Source organism: Vulpes vulpes, chromosome 12, assembly GCF_048418805.1.
Source record: "Vulpes vulpes isolate BD-2025 chromosome 12, VulVul3, whole genome shotgun sequence".
Taxonomy (NCBI): Eukaryota; Metazoa; Chordata; class Mammalia; order Carnivora; family Canidae; genus Vulpes; species Vulpes vulpes.
In genome coordinates this window covers 27349999-27366536 of record NC_132791.1, presented here as the reverse complement: position 1 = coordinate 27366536, position 16538 = coordinate 27349999, and positions in this window count along the sequence as shown.

Genomic DNA, 16538 nt, shown 5'->3' with positions numbered 1-16538 from the left:
TTCATATGTTCCCTTCTTATTTTCTTTGCTTTTCTGCTTTTAATTTGATGTTGGGTTTCCAGGGATAAAAGACCATCTCTGATTCCCATTTTTAATTTTGCCTATGCTCAAAGTCACCCCACTTTCTTATAAGTGTTTTCTTATGTTTTAAAATAGTCCTATATGCAGCTATTCTTCTTTCTCTGTTTATGTTATATTGTCTGTCAATAAAAATTTATCACTCAACAAATATAGAAATTTGACTATTTCCTAAAGTTTAAATTCTTATTATATATGCAAGGCCCCCAGAACCTGCATTGATTTGCTAGCTATGTTCTGTGGAGTCCTTGGGGGCTCTGACACGTTCCCACATAATATACATTGGTGGTTGTTGGGGCTAAGCAATTGAGGTTTTGCTTTCTTCATCTCACACAAACTTCAGCCAGAGAAACTGATTTATCTGATGTATTTGTTTGGGCTACCGGTTAAAATTTCATCTGAATAAAGATTTTTGCCACTAAAAATATCTGAAAACAACTGGACAACCAGAGTGAGTAATTTTAAGATGCAACAGGTGTTTTCAGTTATCCAATTATAATATTACAAAAAACATATACTGGAGAAAATTACATTCATGAGGTTTTTAATTATACAATTAATAAGTACATTTAATAAGGTCACAAAAAGTCTATTTTATTTATATGTTTATAAAAATAATTGGGAGATAAAATAAAAAAATATTTATAAGAGCATCATAAAACCCAAAATACTGAGGAAGTTTTTAAAAAGACATGAAAGATTTCTATATTGAAAACTACAAATAATTGCTAACAGAGACTCAAAAAGCATAAATAATTTAGAGCTATATCATTTTCATGGGGTGAAAATCTCAGTATTATTAATGTATTACCATATTTACTTCAACATTATCATAGTAAAATCCTTACCCTCTTTGGTTTTCCTTCTGCCATTGCATCTTGCTCTAATAATTTATTACATTGTTAATTCTTTAATGCCATCAAGCTATGTGTAAATATAATTTTAGGTATATGCATACTTATATCCTTTGGCTGAACTAAAACAAAGTCTTAATCTGTAGTTTCTCCACCTTGGTACCATTAACACTAGGATCTGGATAATTCTTTGTTATTGGAGCTGTTCTGTGTATTAAATATGTGCCAGCCACCTTGTCATCTACCCATATGGCAGCATTCGCCAAGTCATGACAAACAAGTCCCAGTAATTGCTAAATGTCCTTTGGGAGGCAAAATAGCCCCTAGTTTATTTTTTATTTATTTATTTTTTTGCCCCTGTTTAGAACCACTGACTTGACATACCATTTTCTGAAGCAAAAATCTCAACTTTTCAAATAATTTTTTTCTTCCTGTCATCCCATTTATTGCTTTCCAATATTGTTTTTTTATCCTGATTCTTGCCAACTGCTTTATTACAGATTGAAACATTTCTGATGATTACATCTCTTTAAATCATTCATTTCTCATTAATTATGGAATTAATTCCAAGCTTCTTAACATGGCATGAAAGCTCCATCAACTTCCCTAGTTTTTTGTCTCCCCATACCTTGTTTCAGATGACTTATTATTGCTGCATTACTTTTTCTTTTTTCCTTTTTTTTATCATCTTGGCTCACACCACTGTACTGTTTTTCATTATGTCTGTGCTATCTTTCTTCCCTTGACCTATGAATCAGATAGTTCTTATGTGTCTCTTCAAACATTTTTAGGCCCATTTCTAACTTGAGACACCTGTCAATAGTTTTGTGGTGTCTTCTAGGAGTTTGATGCAAGTGTGGGCCTGTATGTGTACATTTCATATCCTGACACGGGTTCTTCTGATGTTGCCATGTGAGATACTGGTAGATATTTGTTTGATAGTCATGATTGGGTACAGGAGAAATCAATGCCTTGGGGCCATTCTTAACATAATAAATGTTAATATATTTATCAACATAAATGTTTTTTTCTTCTTCATCTTTTTTTTTTTTTTTGCTTTTTACATTTTTATTTTAATTCCAGGTAGTTTAACATATAGTGTTACATTAGTTTCAGGTGTACAGTAGAGTGATTCCACAGTTCCATATACCACCCAGTGCTCATCCAGACAAGTGCACTCATTAATCCCCATCACCTATTTCACCGCCCCCCACATCCATCTCCCCTTTGGTAACCATTAGTTCTTTATAATTAAGAGTCTGTTTCTTGGTTTTTGTCTCTCACTTTCTCTTGACTCATTCCTTTTGTTTCTTAAATTCCACATATCAGTGAAACCATATGATTTTTGTCTTTCTCTGACTGATTTATTTTGCTTAGCATTTTATACTAGGTCTATCCGTGTCATTGCAAATGTCAAAATTTCATTCTTTTTAATGACTGAATAATAAGCTATTATATATAATATATAACATGTAATAATATATAATATATAATAATAGATAATATATAATATGTAATATAATTTATTATATATAATAATGTATATATATTACATCTTCTTTATCCATTTATCAATTGTTGGACACTTGGGCTGCCTTCATGTCTTAGTTATTGTTAAGTAGATAAAGCTGCTATAAGCATAAGAGTGCATGTATCCTTTTAAGTTAATGTTTTTTAAATTATTCTTGAATAATAAGAGACATAAATAAATGTTCTTTCCTTCACCCTCTGGAAGGATAGTTTTAAAAATATAGTAAAAAGTGCCTGAGAAAATGCCACATTGATCAAGCACCAGTCATTCGTCTTGGTATCCAACTCATTAACCTATGCTTATGTTGGTTTTCCCACTTCCTCTATTTTGCTCCTCCTGTCCCTTAATTTGTCCTGCTTAGGATCGATTCCCAAATTAACTACCTGCATAAAAGCCTCAGTCTCAGGATCTGCTTTTGGTGAGTCTAAAACTAAGGCAACCTAGCTAACTTTTGTTCATCCTTTAAGATGACTTCTTCATCTTCAACCTATTTATTCCCTATTTTTCTTCTCAATCATCTTTTTAAAAAAAGATTTTCTTTATTTATTCGTGAGAGACCTAGAGAGAGGGAGAAGCAGGCTCCCTGCAAGGAGCCCGATGTGGGACTCAATTCTGAATCCTGGGATCATGCCATGAGCCAAAGGCAGACGCTCAATCGCTGAGCCACCCAAGTGTCCCTCTTCTCAATCATCTTTATTATTGTTCAGTTTAAAGCTGAGAACTAACTCATGGGAGGATATAAGTTTAAAGAAAACATATGTCCCCTGAGGCTAGAGAAAGCCCTGAAAAACGCATGTAATCATGTGTCAGAATTTACACAAATTAAATTACAGTATCACATCAAATAGCCTTATTCTCTGTGAATCAGTAAGCAAGAGAGGACTTGAGAAGATTGAAGTCTTGAAGAAGAAGGAGAAACAGCTAGATCCTCCATTGGGAATAATATGGAATCCACTAGAAATGAATGAAATAGTCAGAAGATAGTGAAAGTCATCCACAGAGGAACAGATGTATATATGACATGTGTAATACACATATATTTTTAATTAGTGGACATACATGGTCCCTTTGATGCCCCATCCTGGGTTCTAAGGATCAAAAGTTTTGATCTTGGGTAAGCTGTCTACAGTCACTTTTGTTACATAGAATCAAGGTTATTTGTTAAGAGAGAGAAAGCTACATGTACAGCAAAGGAGAATGTGCCCATATTTGTGACAAACAGCTAGTAAGAAAGGAAAAGAGCACCTGGGATGATATCATCTCAGATTTGAGGAAGCAGCTGCCATTCGTGAAAATCTTGCATAGATCATTGGGAAGAAAAATGTTTCATTTTTCTCATTAAAAAAAAGAACTTTCATTAAAAGTTGTTGATAGTTCATCAACAAATATACAGATGAAATTCAGAGCAAATAGAGAGAAAGTGGAAGAGGAAATGCTACCAGGCTGGGAACTTGGACTGCAAACAAGGGAAAGAGGTACAATGGTATGGGAGTCTAAGATGCCCTTGAGAATGCCTGAGAATGCCATAGAGTTGGCTAAATCAACTATGCTATGGTTAGGAGCTTCAACTGACACTGCTAAGGCTTTGTTAAGGGAGATTCATGAGTAAAGCAACATTTAAGTATACAAGAGAGTAACATTAGCTATAAGCCCTCTGCTGTATAATAGTTCTTCAGATTACTGAAACCGTGTACCCTCTGATCATTATCTCCCCCACCTACTTATCTCCCCAGCCCTTAGGAACCACAATTTTACTGTTTATTTTGGTTTGACTATTTTAGATTCCACAAAGAAGTGAGATTGTATGGTATGTGTCTTTCTATGTCTGGCTTATTTTACTTAGCATAATGTCTTTTGGGTCCACCCATGTTGCCACAAATGGCAGTATTTCCTGAGCTTTTAGTGTCATAGCCCCAAAATTAGATATATGAATGGTGACTTTTAAAATGGAATTTCAATGATATTAAAAAAGTAAAATTGAGTCCTTAAAATGCAGCAAGATTTGTGCTAATAGATACCTCCAGTCGCCTGACACAAAGTCCATGGTTTTAACCAGTAGAAAATATTACAAAAAGTCACCAAATGGCTAATGATGATCTAAAATAAGAAAGCCTAGGACATATGAAGGAATACTGTCAAGATAAATACTTTTTTGTATGATTTGACATAATTAATGACAACATTTAGAAAGCAAACTTGCATCTGTGTTAAAGGACAGTGGGAAAGTATCAGGTGGCAGTGACGTGTGCCTAGTGATGAAGATGGATAGCTGAGTCCCTGGTTATACTTCTATTTTTGTTTATAAGAGATCATTTTCTTAGTAAGGATTGTTGAATGGCAGTTGTTGTCATGATCAATACTAATAATAAATGAAATAAGTTAATGTCATTTCTGGTTGAGAAACAACATTCATTTGGTTTGAAATGAACATTTAAAACCATGGAAAGTATAACAAGAAACTGAGCGTCATTGGAACACTTCTCAACAAGATCTGAATCTGTGTCTAAGGGTTGTCATTATGCCCTTGAGAAGAGTATGAAGTGCAAAAGATAATTACTTCCTTAATTCATTCAAAAAAGTTTCATGGAATATCTGAATAAAAAAATACTTTATTACATTAATTAATCTTCACAGAAACACTATATGGTGGATATTAGTATCCTCTTCTTAGAAATAAGGAAACAAAGTTTCAAAGACTACCCCACGTACCTATGGTCATATTGGCTGGTGAGTGGCCAATTTGACTCTATCTCCAGGCTTGTCTGGTTCCAAAGCCTGTGCCATATATCCTAATAAGGCAGGGTCCACATAGTTTGGCAAAAATAGGCAAAAGCAATTCCTGGATGCCATCAGCATGTTATCCTTCCTCCTTCTCCTAACAACAACCTATGGGGAAAACCTCATGGATCACAGGCTTGGACAGAATGTCATATTGTCTGGCAGAGCATCAGCTTAAAAGGTCAATAAGCTTTGCAGTAAAGCATTCTAATCAACCACGGAAAATAAATGAGTACGCTCATATTTCTGCTTACTAAACAAAGTGAAGGCTAACTCATTATGTTCATATTTGGGATAAGTTTTCTTAGGACCAGTGTGTGAATCATAGTCCGACCACCTATTACATTTTCTAAAACGATATTTTTAATTATCTTCACCATGAATGAGAGTTATAAGCATGATGGAAAACCACATACACTTGAACCCAACTGTAAGACATATAGAGAGGTCACGCTAAGGTGATAAGGATATGACTGAGTTCTAGTACAGAGGAAATATCTGAGAACACAGGTTCTGCCATAAACACCTACAGGATGAGTCAGGATGCAGAAGTTAGAAACAATCAATAACTACTAAGATGCAAGGAAGGCTGAGAGGGAGGAAATTGAGGAAGAACCTTTAGAATGGATTCGCAGGAAAGAGTCCTCTGACTATAAAAACTGTGAGTTTTTAGAATAATCTATCTACCACAGGAAGCTGTGAAAGTGCCATTATTTAGGACACACAGAGATTAGATAGACTCCCAGAACCACTAAAAGCAGGTGTTAGCAGAAATATTAGTGGTAAATGAAGACAGGAGCTTTTCCATTGCTTACTCCTGTCAATACAACTTAGAGGAAATCTTTGTCCTTGAATAGCATTTCAGATGTTCATTAAAAGATGTAGATTTTCACCCCATTGACTGAGTTATGCTTTTTTCGACCTTCGTGTTTCTCTTGGATTTGTTTGTTCTCATGTGTCATGAAGAGTCACATGTGTGGAGCTTGTGATTGCGACAGAGACTGTTTTAACATACCATGAAAAATTAGACATGCAATGAAGTATCACCAATATTCTAACTACTAAGTGATGAACATGTTAACATTTATTTTTTTTAAAATTTTTAAATTAAAAAAAATTTTTTTGAAGATTTTATTTATTCAGGAGAGACAGACAGAGAGAGGCAGAGACACAGGCAGAGGGAGAAGCAGGTTCCATGTGAAGAACCTGATGCGGGACTGGATCCTAGGACCCCAGGATCACAACCTAAGCCAAAGGCAGCCACTCAACTAACCACTGAGCCACCCAGGTGTCCCAATTTTTTTAATTTTTTAAAAAATCTTATTTAAATTCATTTTGCCAACATATAGTATAACACTTAGTGCTCATCTCATCGTGTGCACTCCTTAATGTCTGTCACCCAGTCACCCCATGTCCCCTCCCACCTCCCCTTCTGCAACTCTTTGTCTGTTTCCCAGAGTTAGGAATCTCTCATGGTTTGTCATGTTAACATCTATGAAGAAACTTCCCAATATTTCAGGTGTGTGTGTGTGTGTGTGTGTTTAGGTTTGTGTTCATAAATATTGTAATTATACTATATAGACTCTTCTGCAATTTGCTTACTAATTAAACATAATATAATCATCCTCCATGAAATTAAATAATCTTTTAAGTATTATAATACGGATTGCATCCACAGTATTGATTTATAACTATCAAATATTCTCAGTTGTTGAACTCTGGGTTGTTTCTGATTTCTTCTATTATATAAAATGTTACACTGTCTATTCTTGTACATCAATTTTTATCAAAGCTTTAATCATTTCTTTAAGAGAAACTCTTGAATTGCTGAGAAAAGGGTTTGTACATTTAACTAATTTTTTTTTAAAGATTTTATTTATTTATTCATGAGAGACACAGAAAGAGAGAGAGGCAGAGACACAGGCAGAGGGAGAAGCAGGCTCCATGCAGGGAGCCCGATATGGGGCTCGATCCCGGGTCTCCAGGATCATACCCTGGGCTGAAGGCAGCGCTAAACCCCTGAGCCACAGGACTCCCCATTTAACTAATTATTTAAGTACCCTTTGGTTAGAATGGAGTTTTCTGAAGAGTAGAATGAAGGTTCCAGAATCAATCTGCTTGTGTGATTCCATGTGGATGACTTTCCTTATCTGTACAATGGGATTCATAGAACTACTCCATATGATGACTGTGAAGATTTAATAGATAAAAGAAGAAAAGTAATCATAAGGGTACCTGCCAGAGAAGAAACTCTTAGAAGTGTTTAGTAGTAGTATTGTCATGATTATTTCCAATTAACATTTCCATCAAAAGCTCTTTTCCCTTACCCAGATGACAATATTATCACAAATATATGTGCAAATTTAATAAATTCTGTTATTATTGTTTCAATTTTCCTTTCTTTGATTAATAATAGGTAGGATGTTCACCAAATGTATATTGGTCATTTGTATTCTCTCTTTTGTGCTTTGCTTGACATAGGACTTTTTTGGCTTATTTTGCTGCTGCAGTTTTTAATTTACTTACTGATGTGTATAAGAGCTGCTTCTTTCCTGTCAAATAGGACAACAACCTCTTGCATGCTTTTAGGCAAAATGTGTTTCACATTAAACAATTTCCAAAACAAAAACAGTCATACATTTCCTCCTACATTTTCCAGAGTACTCTTCTTAGGATGTGAATCTAGTAGGAAATTTATTACACTTTTATACACCATTCCCCAAAGACGTGGGTTTCAACCTTTTAAATTCTCATTTCAGTTCTAATGTCTTATAATTCTTTAACCTAGTGAGTTCTTTTTAATAACTTACCTGTTTTGACTTCAATCAAACTCCAAAATATTGATATTTCTTGGCCTTCTATTAAAAAAAACAATTTTCCAATTTCCATATAAAAAAGCTTCATGCTATTAACATACGTTTACTTCTCTGTGCTAAATAATGCCAAGTGTTTTTGCTTTTTCCTCATTAAACTAACTTTCCAAATCTGTAATGACCCATAATGTAGCATATAATTTACAGACATAATCTTTAGAATCAGGTACATACTCAAATTTTTGCTCAGTTCAGTGAATTTGGACAAGTCACTTAGTATGTCTGAGCCTCAATTTTCTTACATGTAAAATGGGAAAAAAAATAACTATCTCAATGAAGTAGTATTAAGATAAAATACGGTAAAGCATGTGGCAGTTTAGGTGCTTAATAAATGGTGGTTATATTTTAACACTTCATTATTATCGTTTTCCAATGAACCTTCATCCAGTTATATGGTTATATAAATTATTCTTATTTAAGTGAATACCAATAGCAGTCATTCACCTAGTTTTAAAATTAGAAATAATGGAGCCATACTCAGATCCTTCTGCTCTTGCATTCCTTATATCTAATCTCTTGTCAAAACCTACTAAGAGGGATGCCAGGGTGGCTCAGTGGTTAAGTGTCTGCCTTTGGCTCGGGGTGTGATCCTGGAGTCCCACACTGGACTTCCTGCATGGAGCCTGCTTCTCCTTCTGCCTGTGTCTCTGCCTTCCTCTCTCTCAATCTCTCTCTGTTTTTCATAAATAAATTAAATCTTAAAGAAAAAAAAACCTACTAAGATAGCACCTAAAATGGCTTCACCTTCATGTACTCTGTTCCATCCCAATGCCAGTGCCTCCATCCAGAACGCTCATCATCTCTTTTCTGAACCCTTATGAGGATAGGCAACCTCAAAGTCTAACTTTAAACTGTTGCCCACATACTATTTCTAAACCATAAATTTAAGTATGGACTGGTCAACTATAATACTTTCCCATTTCTTAGAAAGAAAAGTTGAAATTATTAAATATGGAATTTGAAGTCTTTAACAGCATGACCTCACTCTATTCAAGTGGTTTTATCCTCGGCCTATTTCCCTACATCAATGAACCTTTTAAATTATTTTGCACTATAGTTATAAACATTTTTTGCTATTTCCAGTATATTCTGTGCACACTAACAGATTAGGGCCTTTGCTCCAAAAAAAAAAAAAAAAAAAAAATCCTACCCAAAATAGCAATTATTCATTCAAGATTAATAGAAGGGAAATTAACATTTAGGATGCATTAAACAAATGCCAAGCACATTTAAAACTTAAAATAATCCTGTGAAGTAACTATTATTATTACCATATTACAATGAATATAATTGTTTTGCCCAATTTCACACAAGTAAACAGCAGAGCTGGGATTCTATATTTTTTCCACTTTTCCTACCCTGTGTCCTGTAACGGAATATTGTGAACATAAAGATGAATTGAAAGCAGATTCTTAGTCAAGGAAATCATGGTCTAATGGAACAACAGGTTAGAAATGTCATATTTAGGAAGATATCCGTGTTTCCACCAAATGTGTTGGTGGCATAGCCACATTCTGTGGTTTGATAATCCATGGCTGCTCCACTTCCTGCCATGGCTTTTCTCTGTAGTTCCTTATCTGATTGTGCACTTTCAGAAAAGATAAGAACCTTAATTTACATAATAAATTAGCATCTTTACTGCTTTAAGGAGCTTAAGAAAAGGCTTGGAAAAAAGTAGAGGATTGAAAGTAATGGCCAAATAGGACTTTGGGATTGCTCTCATTTCCTTTTATATATGCATGTATCATCATGAGAATTCATTGAGTGGCTGCTATTTTCTGTTATACACATGGGAAATTTGATGTAGATAAAAGGCAGACTGTGTAAGGAGGAAGACAGAGATGGAAATTCAAATTGCTTGGATGCTTGGTCTGTTGCTTTTCTTTCAAACTACATTGTGTCACTTGTCATAAAATTATAAAGCAAATGTCAGTGGTAGATAGATGAATAGATAGATTTTTCTTATGATTGAAAAAACCAAAGTGTTAAAAAAATTCCTATATTTTTTGCAAAGATTGCTCCTACTAAGGCTTATAAAATGCAAAATTTAGAGCCCTGAGACCTTCAAAGGGTCTCAAGCCCACTGGTTGGAAACTACTAGCATAGCAGAGGGAAAACAAGAAGACCTAATATTAACCAGCTATCTGATGTGCCTGCATGATTTGGGCATTACCATTGGTTTTCTCATCTTAAAAGATAATAGTAACAACTTGCTCATCTCACAAAACCATTAGAATAAAACAGCTAAAGCATGTAAAAATTTTAAAATCAATGAAGCACTATCAGAGTTTCTGATATTATTATAGTACCACTTTTATATCAAGAGTTCTCTAGATTACAGAATTAAATATCAGAATGAGAATTTAGAACTGAAAAGAACTTTACTCCTACTTTCTCATTCTATAAATTAGGACACTGAAGTTCAGAATAGCTAAATGACTTGCCCAATGTCATATAGGTATTGCTTAAAATGTCATATAAGCACATGTTCTATTTAGTTATAAACACTGCTGGTTACCATTCTTATTAATGTCTGCACCTTGATCAAGTAAAGTGAACAATGTTGAGGACAGGAACGTGGGCATAATCATATGCGGGTACTGGTATGCATTTATAAGATGCCTTGAATCAACTGTATATACATTATCTACATATGAGAATCCCTGTCCTTAAGTAAAATGCATTGATAAAAGATCTATTACAGTAGCAAATGGGTTTGTGGAAGTAGAGACATAAATTTAGGTATCTGGATTAAGATATATAACTATATCTATTAAGCCTTTTTCCTATACCAAGAAAGAGAAGCACAGATAGCACAAGTAATTTTCCTAGAATAAATCACACAGATAATAGACAACAGAGTCAGGACTTGAGACTGAGTTTTACTAACTCCAAAGACCTTTTTTTATTTTAGTTCCTGTAAGACAGTACTATATGTTAATATAACAGTATATATTAGTTTCTGTATAATATTAAATAATTACAGTTAATTCACAGGCAGTTTGAGATCGTTATACTAGAACTTAAGTAGAAGAAAGCATTTATAACTTGAAGAAAGCTGCTGCAATTTCAGTTACTCTAAGGTTAAGGAAGAGGACACTGCAAGATGGCCAGAAAATATAAGGACAATCAAGTAAGTGGAAATTTCAAGGGCAAAGTCATGGTGCATGGAAGGTCAAGATATTCTTAGAGGTAGAACTGCCCATGTGGTTCAGTCTAAAAGATCTAGGGGAGAAAGGACTGTGTATATTATCTCTGACCTCATAATCATAACCATATTGATGAATGAACAAGTAATGGATGGGATCAAGAGAAGGAAAAGGAAAACTTCATTATGAACAGTCTTGAATTCCATGCTAAAGGCTTCAGAAATCAGCTTTACATTTTTTTTATTGAACTTAAATTTTCCAAAATATAGCATAACACCCAGTGCTCATCCTGTCAAGTGCCCCCCTCAATGCCCATCACCCAGTCACCCCCACCCCCCTGCCCACCTCCCTTTCCACCACCCCTGTTCGTTTCCCAGAGTTAGGAGTCTCTCATGTTCTGTCTCCCTCTCTGATATTTCTCACTCATTTTTTCTCCTTTCCCCTGTATTCCCTTTCACTATTTTTTATATTCCCCATATGAATGAGACCATATAATTTTTGTCCTTCTACAATTGACTTATTTCAATCAGCATAATACCCTCCAGTTCCATGCACGTCAAAGCAAATGGTGGGTATTCGTCGTTTCTAATGGCTGAGTAATATTCCATTGTATACATAGACCACAGCTTCTTTATCCATTCATCTTTCGATGGACACCGAGGCTCCTTCCACAGATTGGCTATTGTGGACATTGCTGCTATAAACATTGGGGTGCAGGTGTCCCGGTGTTTCACTGCATCTGCATCTTTGGGGTAAATCCCCAGCAGTGCAATTGCTGGGTCATAGGGCAGATCTATTTTTAATTCTTTGAGGAACCTCCACACAGTTTTCCAGAGTGGCTGCACCAGTTCACATTCCCACCAACAGTCCAGGAATGTTCCCCTTTCTCCGCATCCTCTCCAACATTTGTGGTTTCCTGTCTTGTTAATTTTCCCCATTCTCACTGGTGTGAGGTGGTATCTCATTGTGGTTTTGATTTGTATTTCCCTGATGGCAAGTAATATGGAGCATTTCCTCATGTGCTTGTTGGCCATATCTATGTCTTCCTCTGTGAAATTTCTGTTCATGTCTTTTGCCCATTTCATGATTGGATTGTTTGTTTCTTTGCTGTTGAGTTTAATAAGTTCTTTATAGATCTTGGATACTAGCTCTTTATCTGATACGTCATTTGCAAATATCCTCTCCCATTCTGTAGGTTGTCTTTTAGTTTTGTTGACTGTTTCTTTTGCTGTGCAAAAGCTTCTTATCTTGATGAAGTCCCAATAGTTCATTTTTGCTTTTGTTTCTCTTGCCTTCATGGATGTATCTTGCAAGAAGTTGCTGTGGCCAAGTTCAAAAAGGGTGTTGGCTGTGTTCTCCTCTAGGATTTTGATGGAATCTTGTCTCACATCTAGATCTTTCATCCATTTTGAGTTTATCTTTGTGTATGGTGTAAGAGAATGGTCTAGTTTCCTTCTTCTGCATGTGGATGTCCAATTTTCCCAGCACCATTTATTGAAGAGACTGTCTTTCTTCCAATGGATAGTCTTTCCTCCTTTATTGAATATTAGTTGACCATACAGTTCAGGGTCCACTTCTGGGTTCTCTATTCTGTTCCATTGATCTATGTGTCTGTTTTTGTGCCAGTACCACACTGTCTTGATGACCACAGCTTTGTAGTACAACCTGAGATCTGGCATTGTGATGCCCCCAGATATGGTTTTCTTTTTTAAAATTCCCCTGGCTATTCGGGGTCTTTTCTGATTCCACACAAATCTTAAAATAATTTGTTCTAACTCTCTGAAGAAAGTCCATGGTGTTTTGATAGGGATTGCATTAAACGTGTAAATTGCCCTGGGTAACATTGACATTTTCACAATATTAATTCTGCCAATCCATGAGCATGGAATATTTTTCCATCTCTTTGTGTCTTCCTCAATTTCTTTCAGAAGTGTTCTATAGTTTTTAGGGTATAGATCTTTTACCTCTTTGGTTAGGTTTATTCCTAGGTATCTTATGCTTTTGGGTGCAATTGTAAATGGGATTGACTCCTTAATTTCTCTTTCTTCAGTTTCATTATTAGTGTATAGAAATGCCACTGCTATCTGGGCATTGATTTTGTATCCTGCCACGCTGCCAAATTGCTGTATGAGTTCTAGCAATCCTGGGGTGGAGTCTTTTGGGTTTTCTATGTAGAGTACCATGTCATCTGTGAAGAGGGAGAGTTTGACTTCTTCTTTGTCAATTTGAATGCCTTTTCTTTTTGTTGTCTGATTGCTGAGGGGAGGACTTCCAGTATTATGTTGAATAGCAGTGGTGAGAGTGGACATCCCTGTCTTGTTCCTGATCTTAGGGGAAAGGCTCCCAGTGTTTCCCCTCATCTTTACCTTTTGATGACCAATTAAAATATTTTAAGGAGATGTGTGACAATGTTAGATTTGTATTCTAGAAAAATTCCTCAGGTTGAAGAGAATAAAATTGTCTGAGAGGATTACAGATATAGAAAACATATCAAAATTTTTCTCGTAATGAACTAGAAAAAGAGACAATGAAAACCTGCTAGATGTTTGATTATGTTTTTAAACAACTATTAGAAAGAAGTGCTGTCCATAAAAAAGAAAGAAAGAAGGGCTGTTGAGAAGGAAAAATAATGTGGCAACTTTGGATTCTATTGAATTACAAGTGCCTATAATATATTCAGGTAGTATATTCTAAAAAATGTTTACCTCTAACTTAAAGTGTCCAGCATTTATTAGAGAAGCAGAAAAATAGAGAAAATATAATTCAATGGGGATATTGAGAAGAAGATGATTATAGAGGAAAGTGAGAAACAATGTTCAAAGAATAAAAAGCAATAGAAAAGAGTAATATACTGGAAGCCAAGAGAGTTTCCAGAAAGAAGGGATGATTAGCAGTGCCAGAGACTTCAGAGAGGCTAAGAAAGGAACATCATAAGAAGCCACTAGATTTAGTCATTAAAATACTGTTCTCAATTTTGAGAAGGCACTTTTAGAATATTTATTAAATTTTTATTTTAATTCCAGTTAGTTAACATACTGTGTTATATTAGGTTCAGGTGTAGAATATAGTGATTCAACACTTCCATACATCACCCAATGCTCATCACAAGTGCACTCCTTAACCCCGTCCCGTATTTCACCCCTCCCCCACCTACCTCCCCTCTGGTAATCATCAGTTTGTTTTCTATAGTTATCAGTCTGTTTCTTGGTTTGCCTCTCTCTCTTTTTCCTTTGCTTGTTTGCTTTGTTTCTTAAATTTCATATATGAGTGAAATCATATGGTATTTGTCTTTCTCTGACTGACTTATTGCACTTAGCATTATGCTCACTAGCTCCATCCATGTTGCTGCAAATGGCAAGACTTCATTCTTTTTTATGGCCGAATAATATTCTATTGTGTATATATAAACATCTTTTTTAAAAAAGATTAATTTGTTTATGAGAGAGAGAGAGAGAGAGAGCACAAGCAAGAGGAAGGGCACAGGTAGAGAGAGAAAGAATCTCCAGCAGAGCCCAATGTGGAGCTTGATCCCAGCAACCTGAGATCATGACTGGGGCTAAAATCAATAGTCAGCTGCTTAACCAACTGAGCCACCCAGGTGCCTCTACACCACATTTTTATCCATTCTTCTATCAATGTACACATTGGCTGCTTCCATAATTTGGCTATTGTAAATAATGCTACTACAAAACAATCTTAAAAAAGAAGAGCCAAACAAAAAAATAATTCCAGACTTCAAGCTCTATTACAAAGCTGTAGTCATCAAAAGAGTATGGTACAAAAATAAATACATACACCAATGGACAAAATAGAAAATACAGAGAAGGGTATAACATTTGAGTGATGAAATTATTTTTTTAAATATGGACAAAACTCAATAAGCTCTTATATTCTCAGAACTGGGGCAAGGGGAGGGAAGGATGTCATCATACACCTGGTGTGAAATTTCCTAAGTATTTCTCTATGGGAACTGGATTCCAAGATCATACTATAAATTACACAGCCTACATGTCCACCCTAATTTATAATTACTGGTGATATACTTTATTTCCAGGCATCAAAGTTGCTGTTTCAGATGCCAACATCATCAATAATGGAAATTTAATCTAATTGTGGCTAAAATTTCCTTGACTTTGAGAAAGACTTACATGACTACTAAGTAATTTAGTTCTCAAGCAGCATTACTTCAAAATACGGTAGTCAGAAGAGACAAAGATCAATATGACTAAATGGAAGGACAATTTTATTATTGTTTGGAACTAGAACTTTGGGGAATTCTAAATATCTAAAATTTTGGGAAAAATACAATGATCCAAGGACAATATCAATTTTGTATTAAGACTATAGAAGAACATTTAAAAACTCAGCATTTTAATGTCTATCCTCCTTAGTAGAAGGTACTTCTCTGTTCCTTACTTTCCATAACCTTATTAGGGCCAGTCTCAACCTCACATAATGTGAGCCTTTGCTTTTGTGGATCTGAATTTCAAACCAAACATCTAACAATTCAAATGCTATAGAACTTGAGATTTTCTTATCAGAATATTTTTCATAGATGTATTTATTAATATCTACATATCCATATATTTATAATATGTTGATATATTCCATTTAAAAGGGAAATATAGGCACACCTGGGTGGATCAGTGGTTGAGCATCTGCCTTTGGCTCAGGGCATGGAGTCCTGGGATGGAGTCCTGAATCGGGCTCCCTGCAGGGAGCCTGCTTCTCTTTCTGCCTATGCTTCTGCCTCTCTCAGTGTCTCTCATGAAAAAATAAATAAAATATTTAAAAATAAATGAATGAATGATTGAATGAATGAATGAATGAATGAATAAATAAATAAATAAATAGGGAATTTAGATAAAAAGAGAACTACTGAGTTCAGTACTATTCAGAACTATTGAGTTAGTCAACTAACAGTTCATCTCCCTGGAAATGAAACATGTAACACTGAGTATGGTCCATGAACTAGGTAATTATAAATTCAGTTGAATTAATGAAGTTATGAATACAATTTATTCATTTCCACTAAAAACTGATGCTTATGCTTTATTGTGTTTACTTCTCCATTAGAAACAGTAGAGCATCAAGGGCTTTTTCATAACGGAATTTAAGATTTACAACTGTATGCCTTGAAGAATCAACTAAAGCAATCCAAACACATATTACTACTTCTACAATGCTCAATATTTTAAAGGAATTTTTATTTAATGTTTTTAAAGTAATTTATTACTACAAGCTACTAAGCAGTGTCTTTTGAGTCCATAATTAT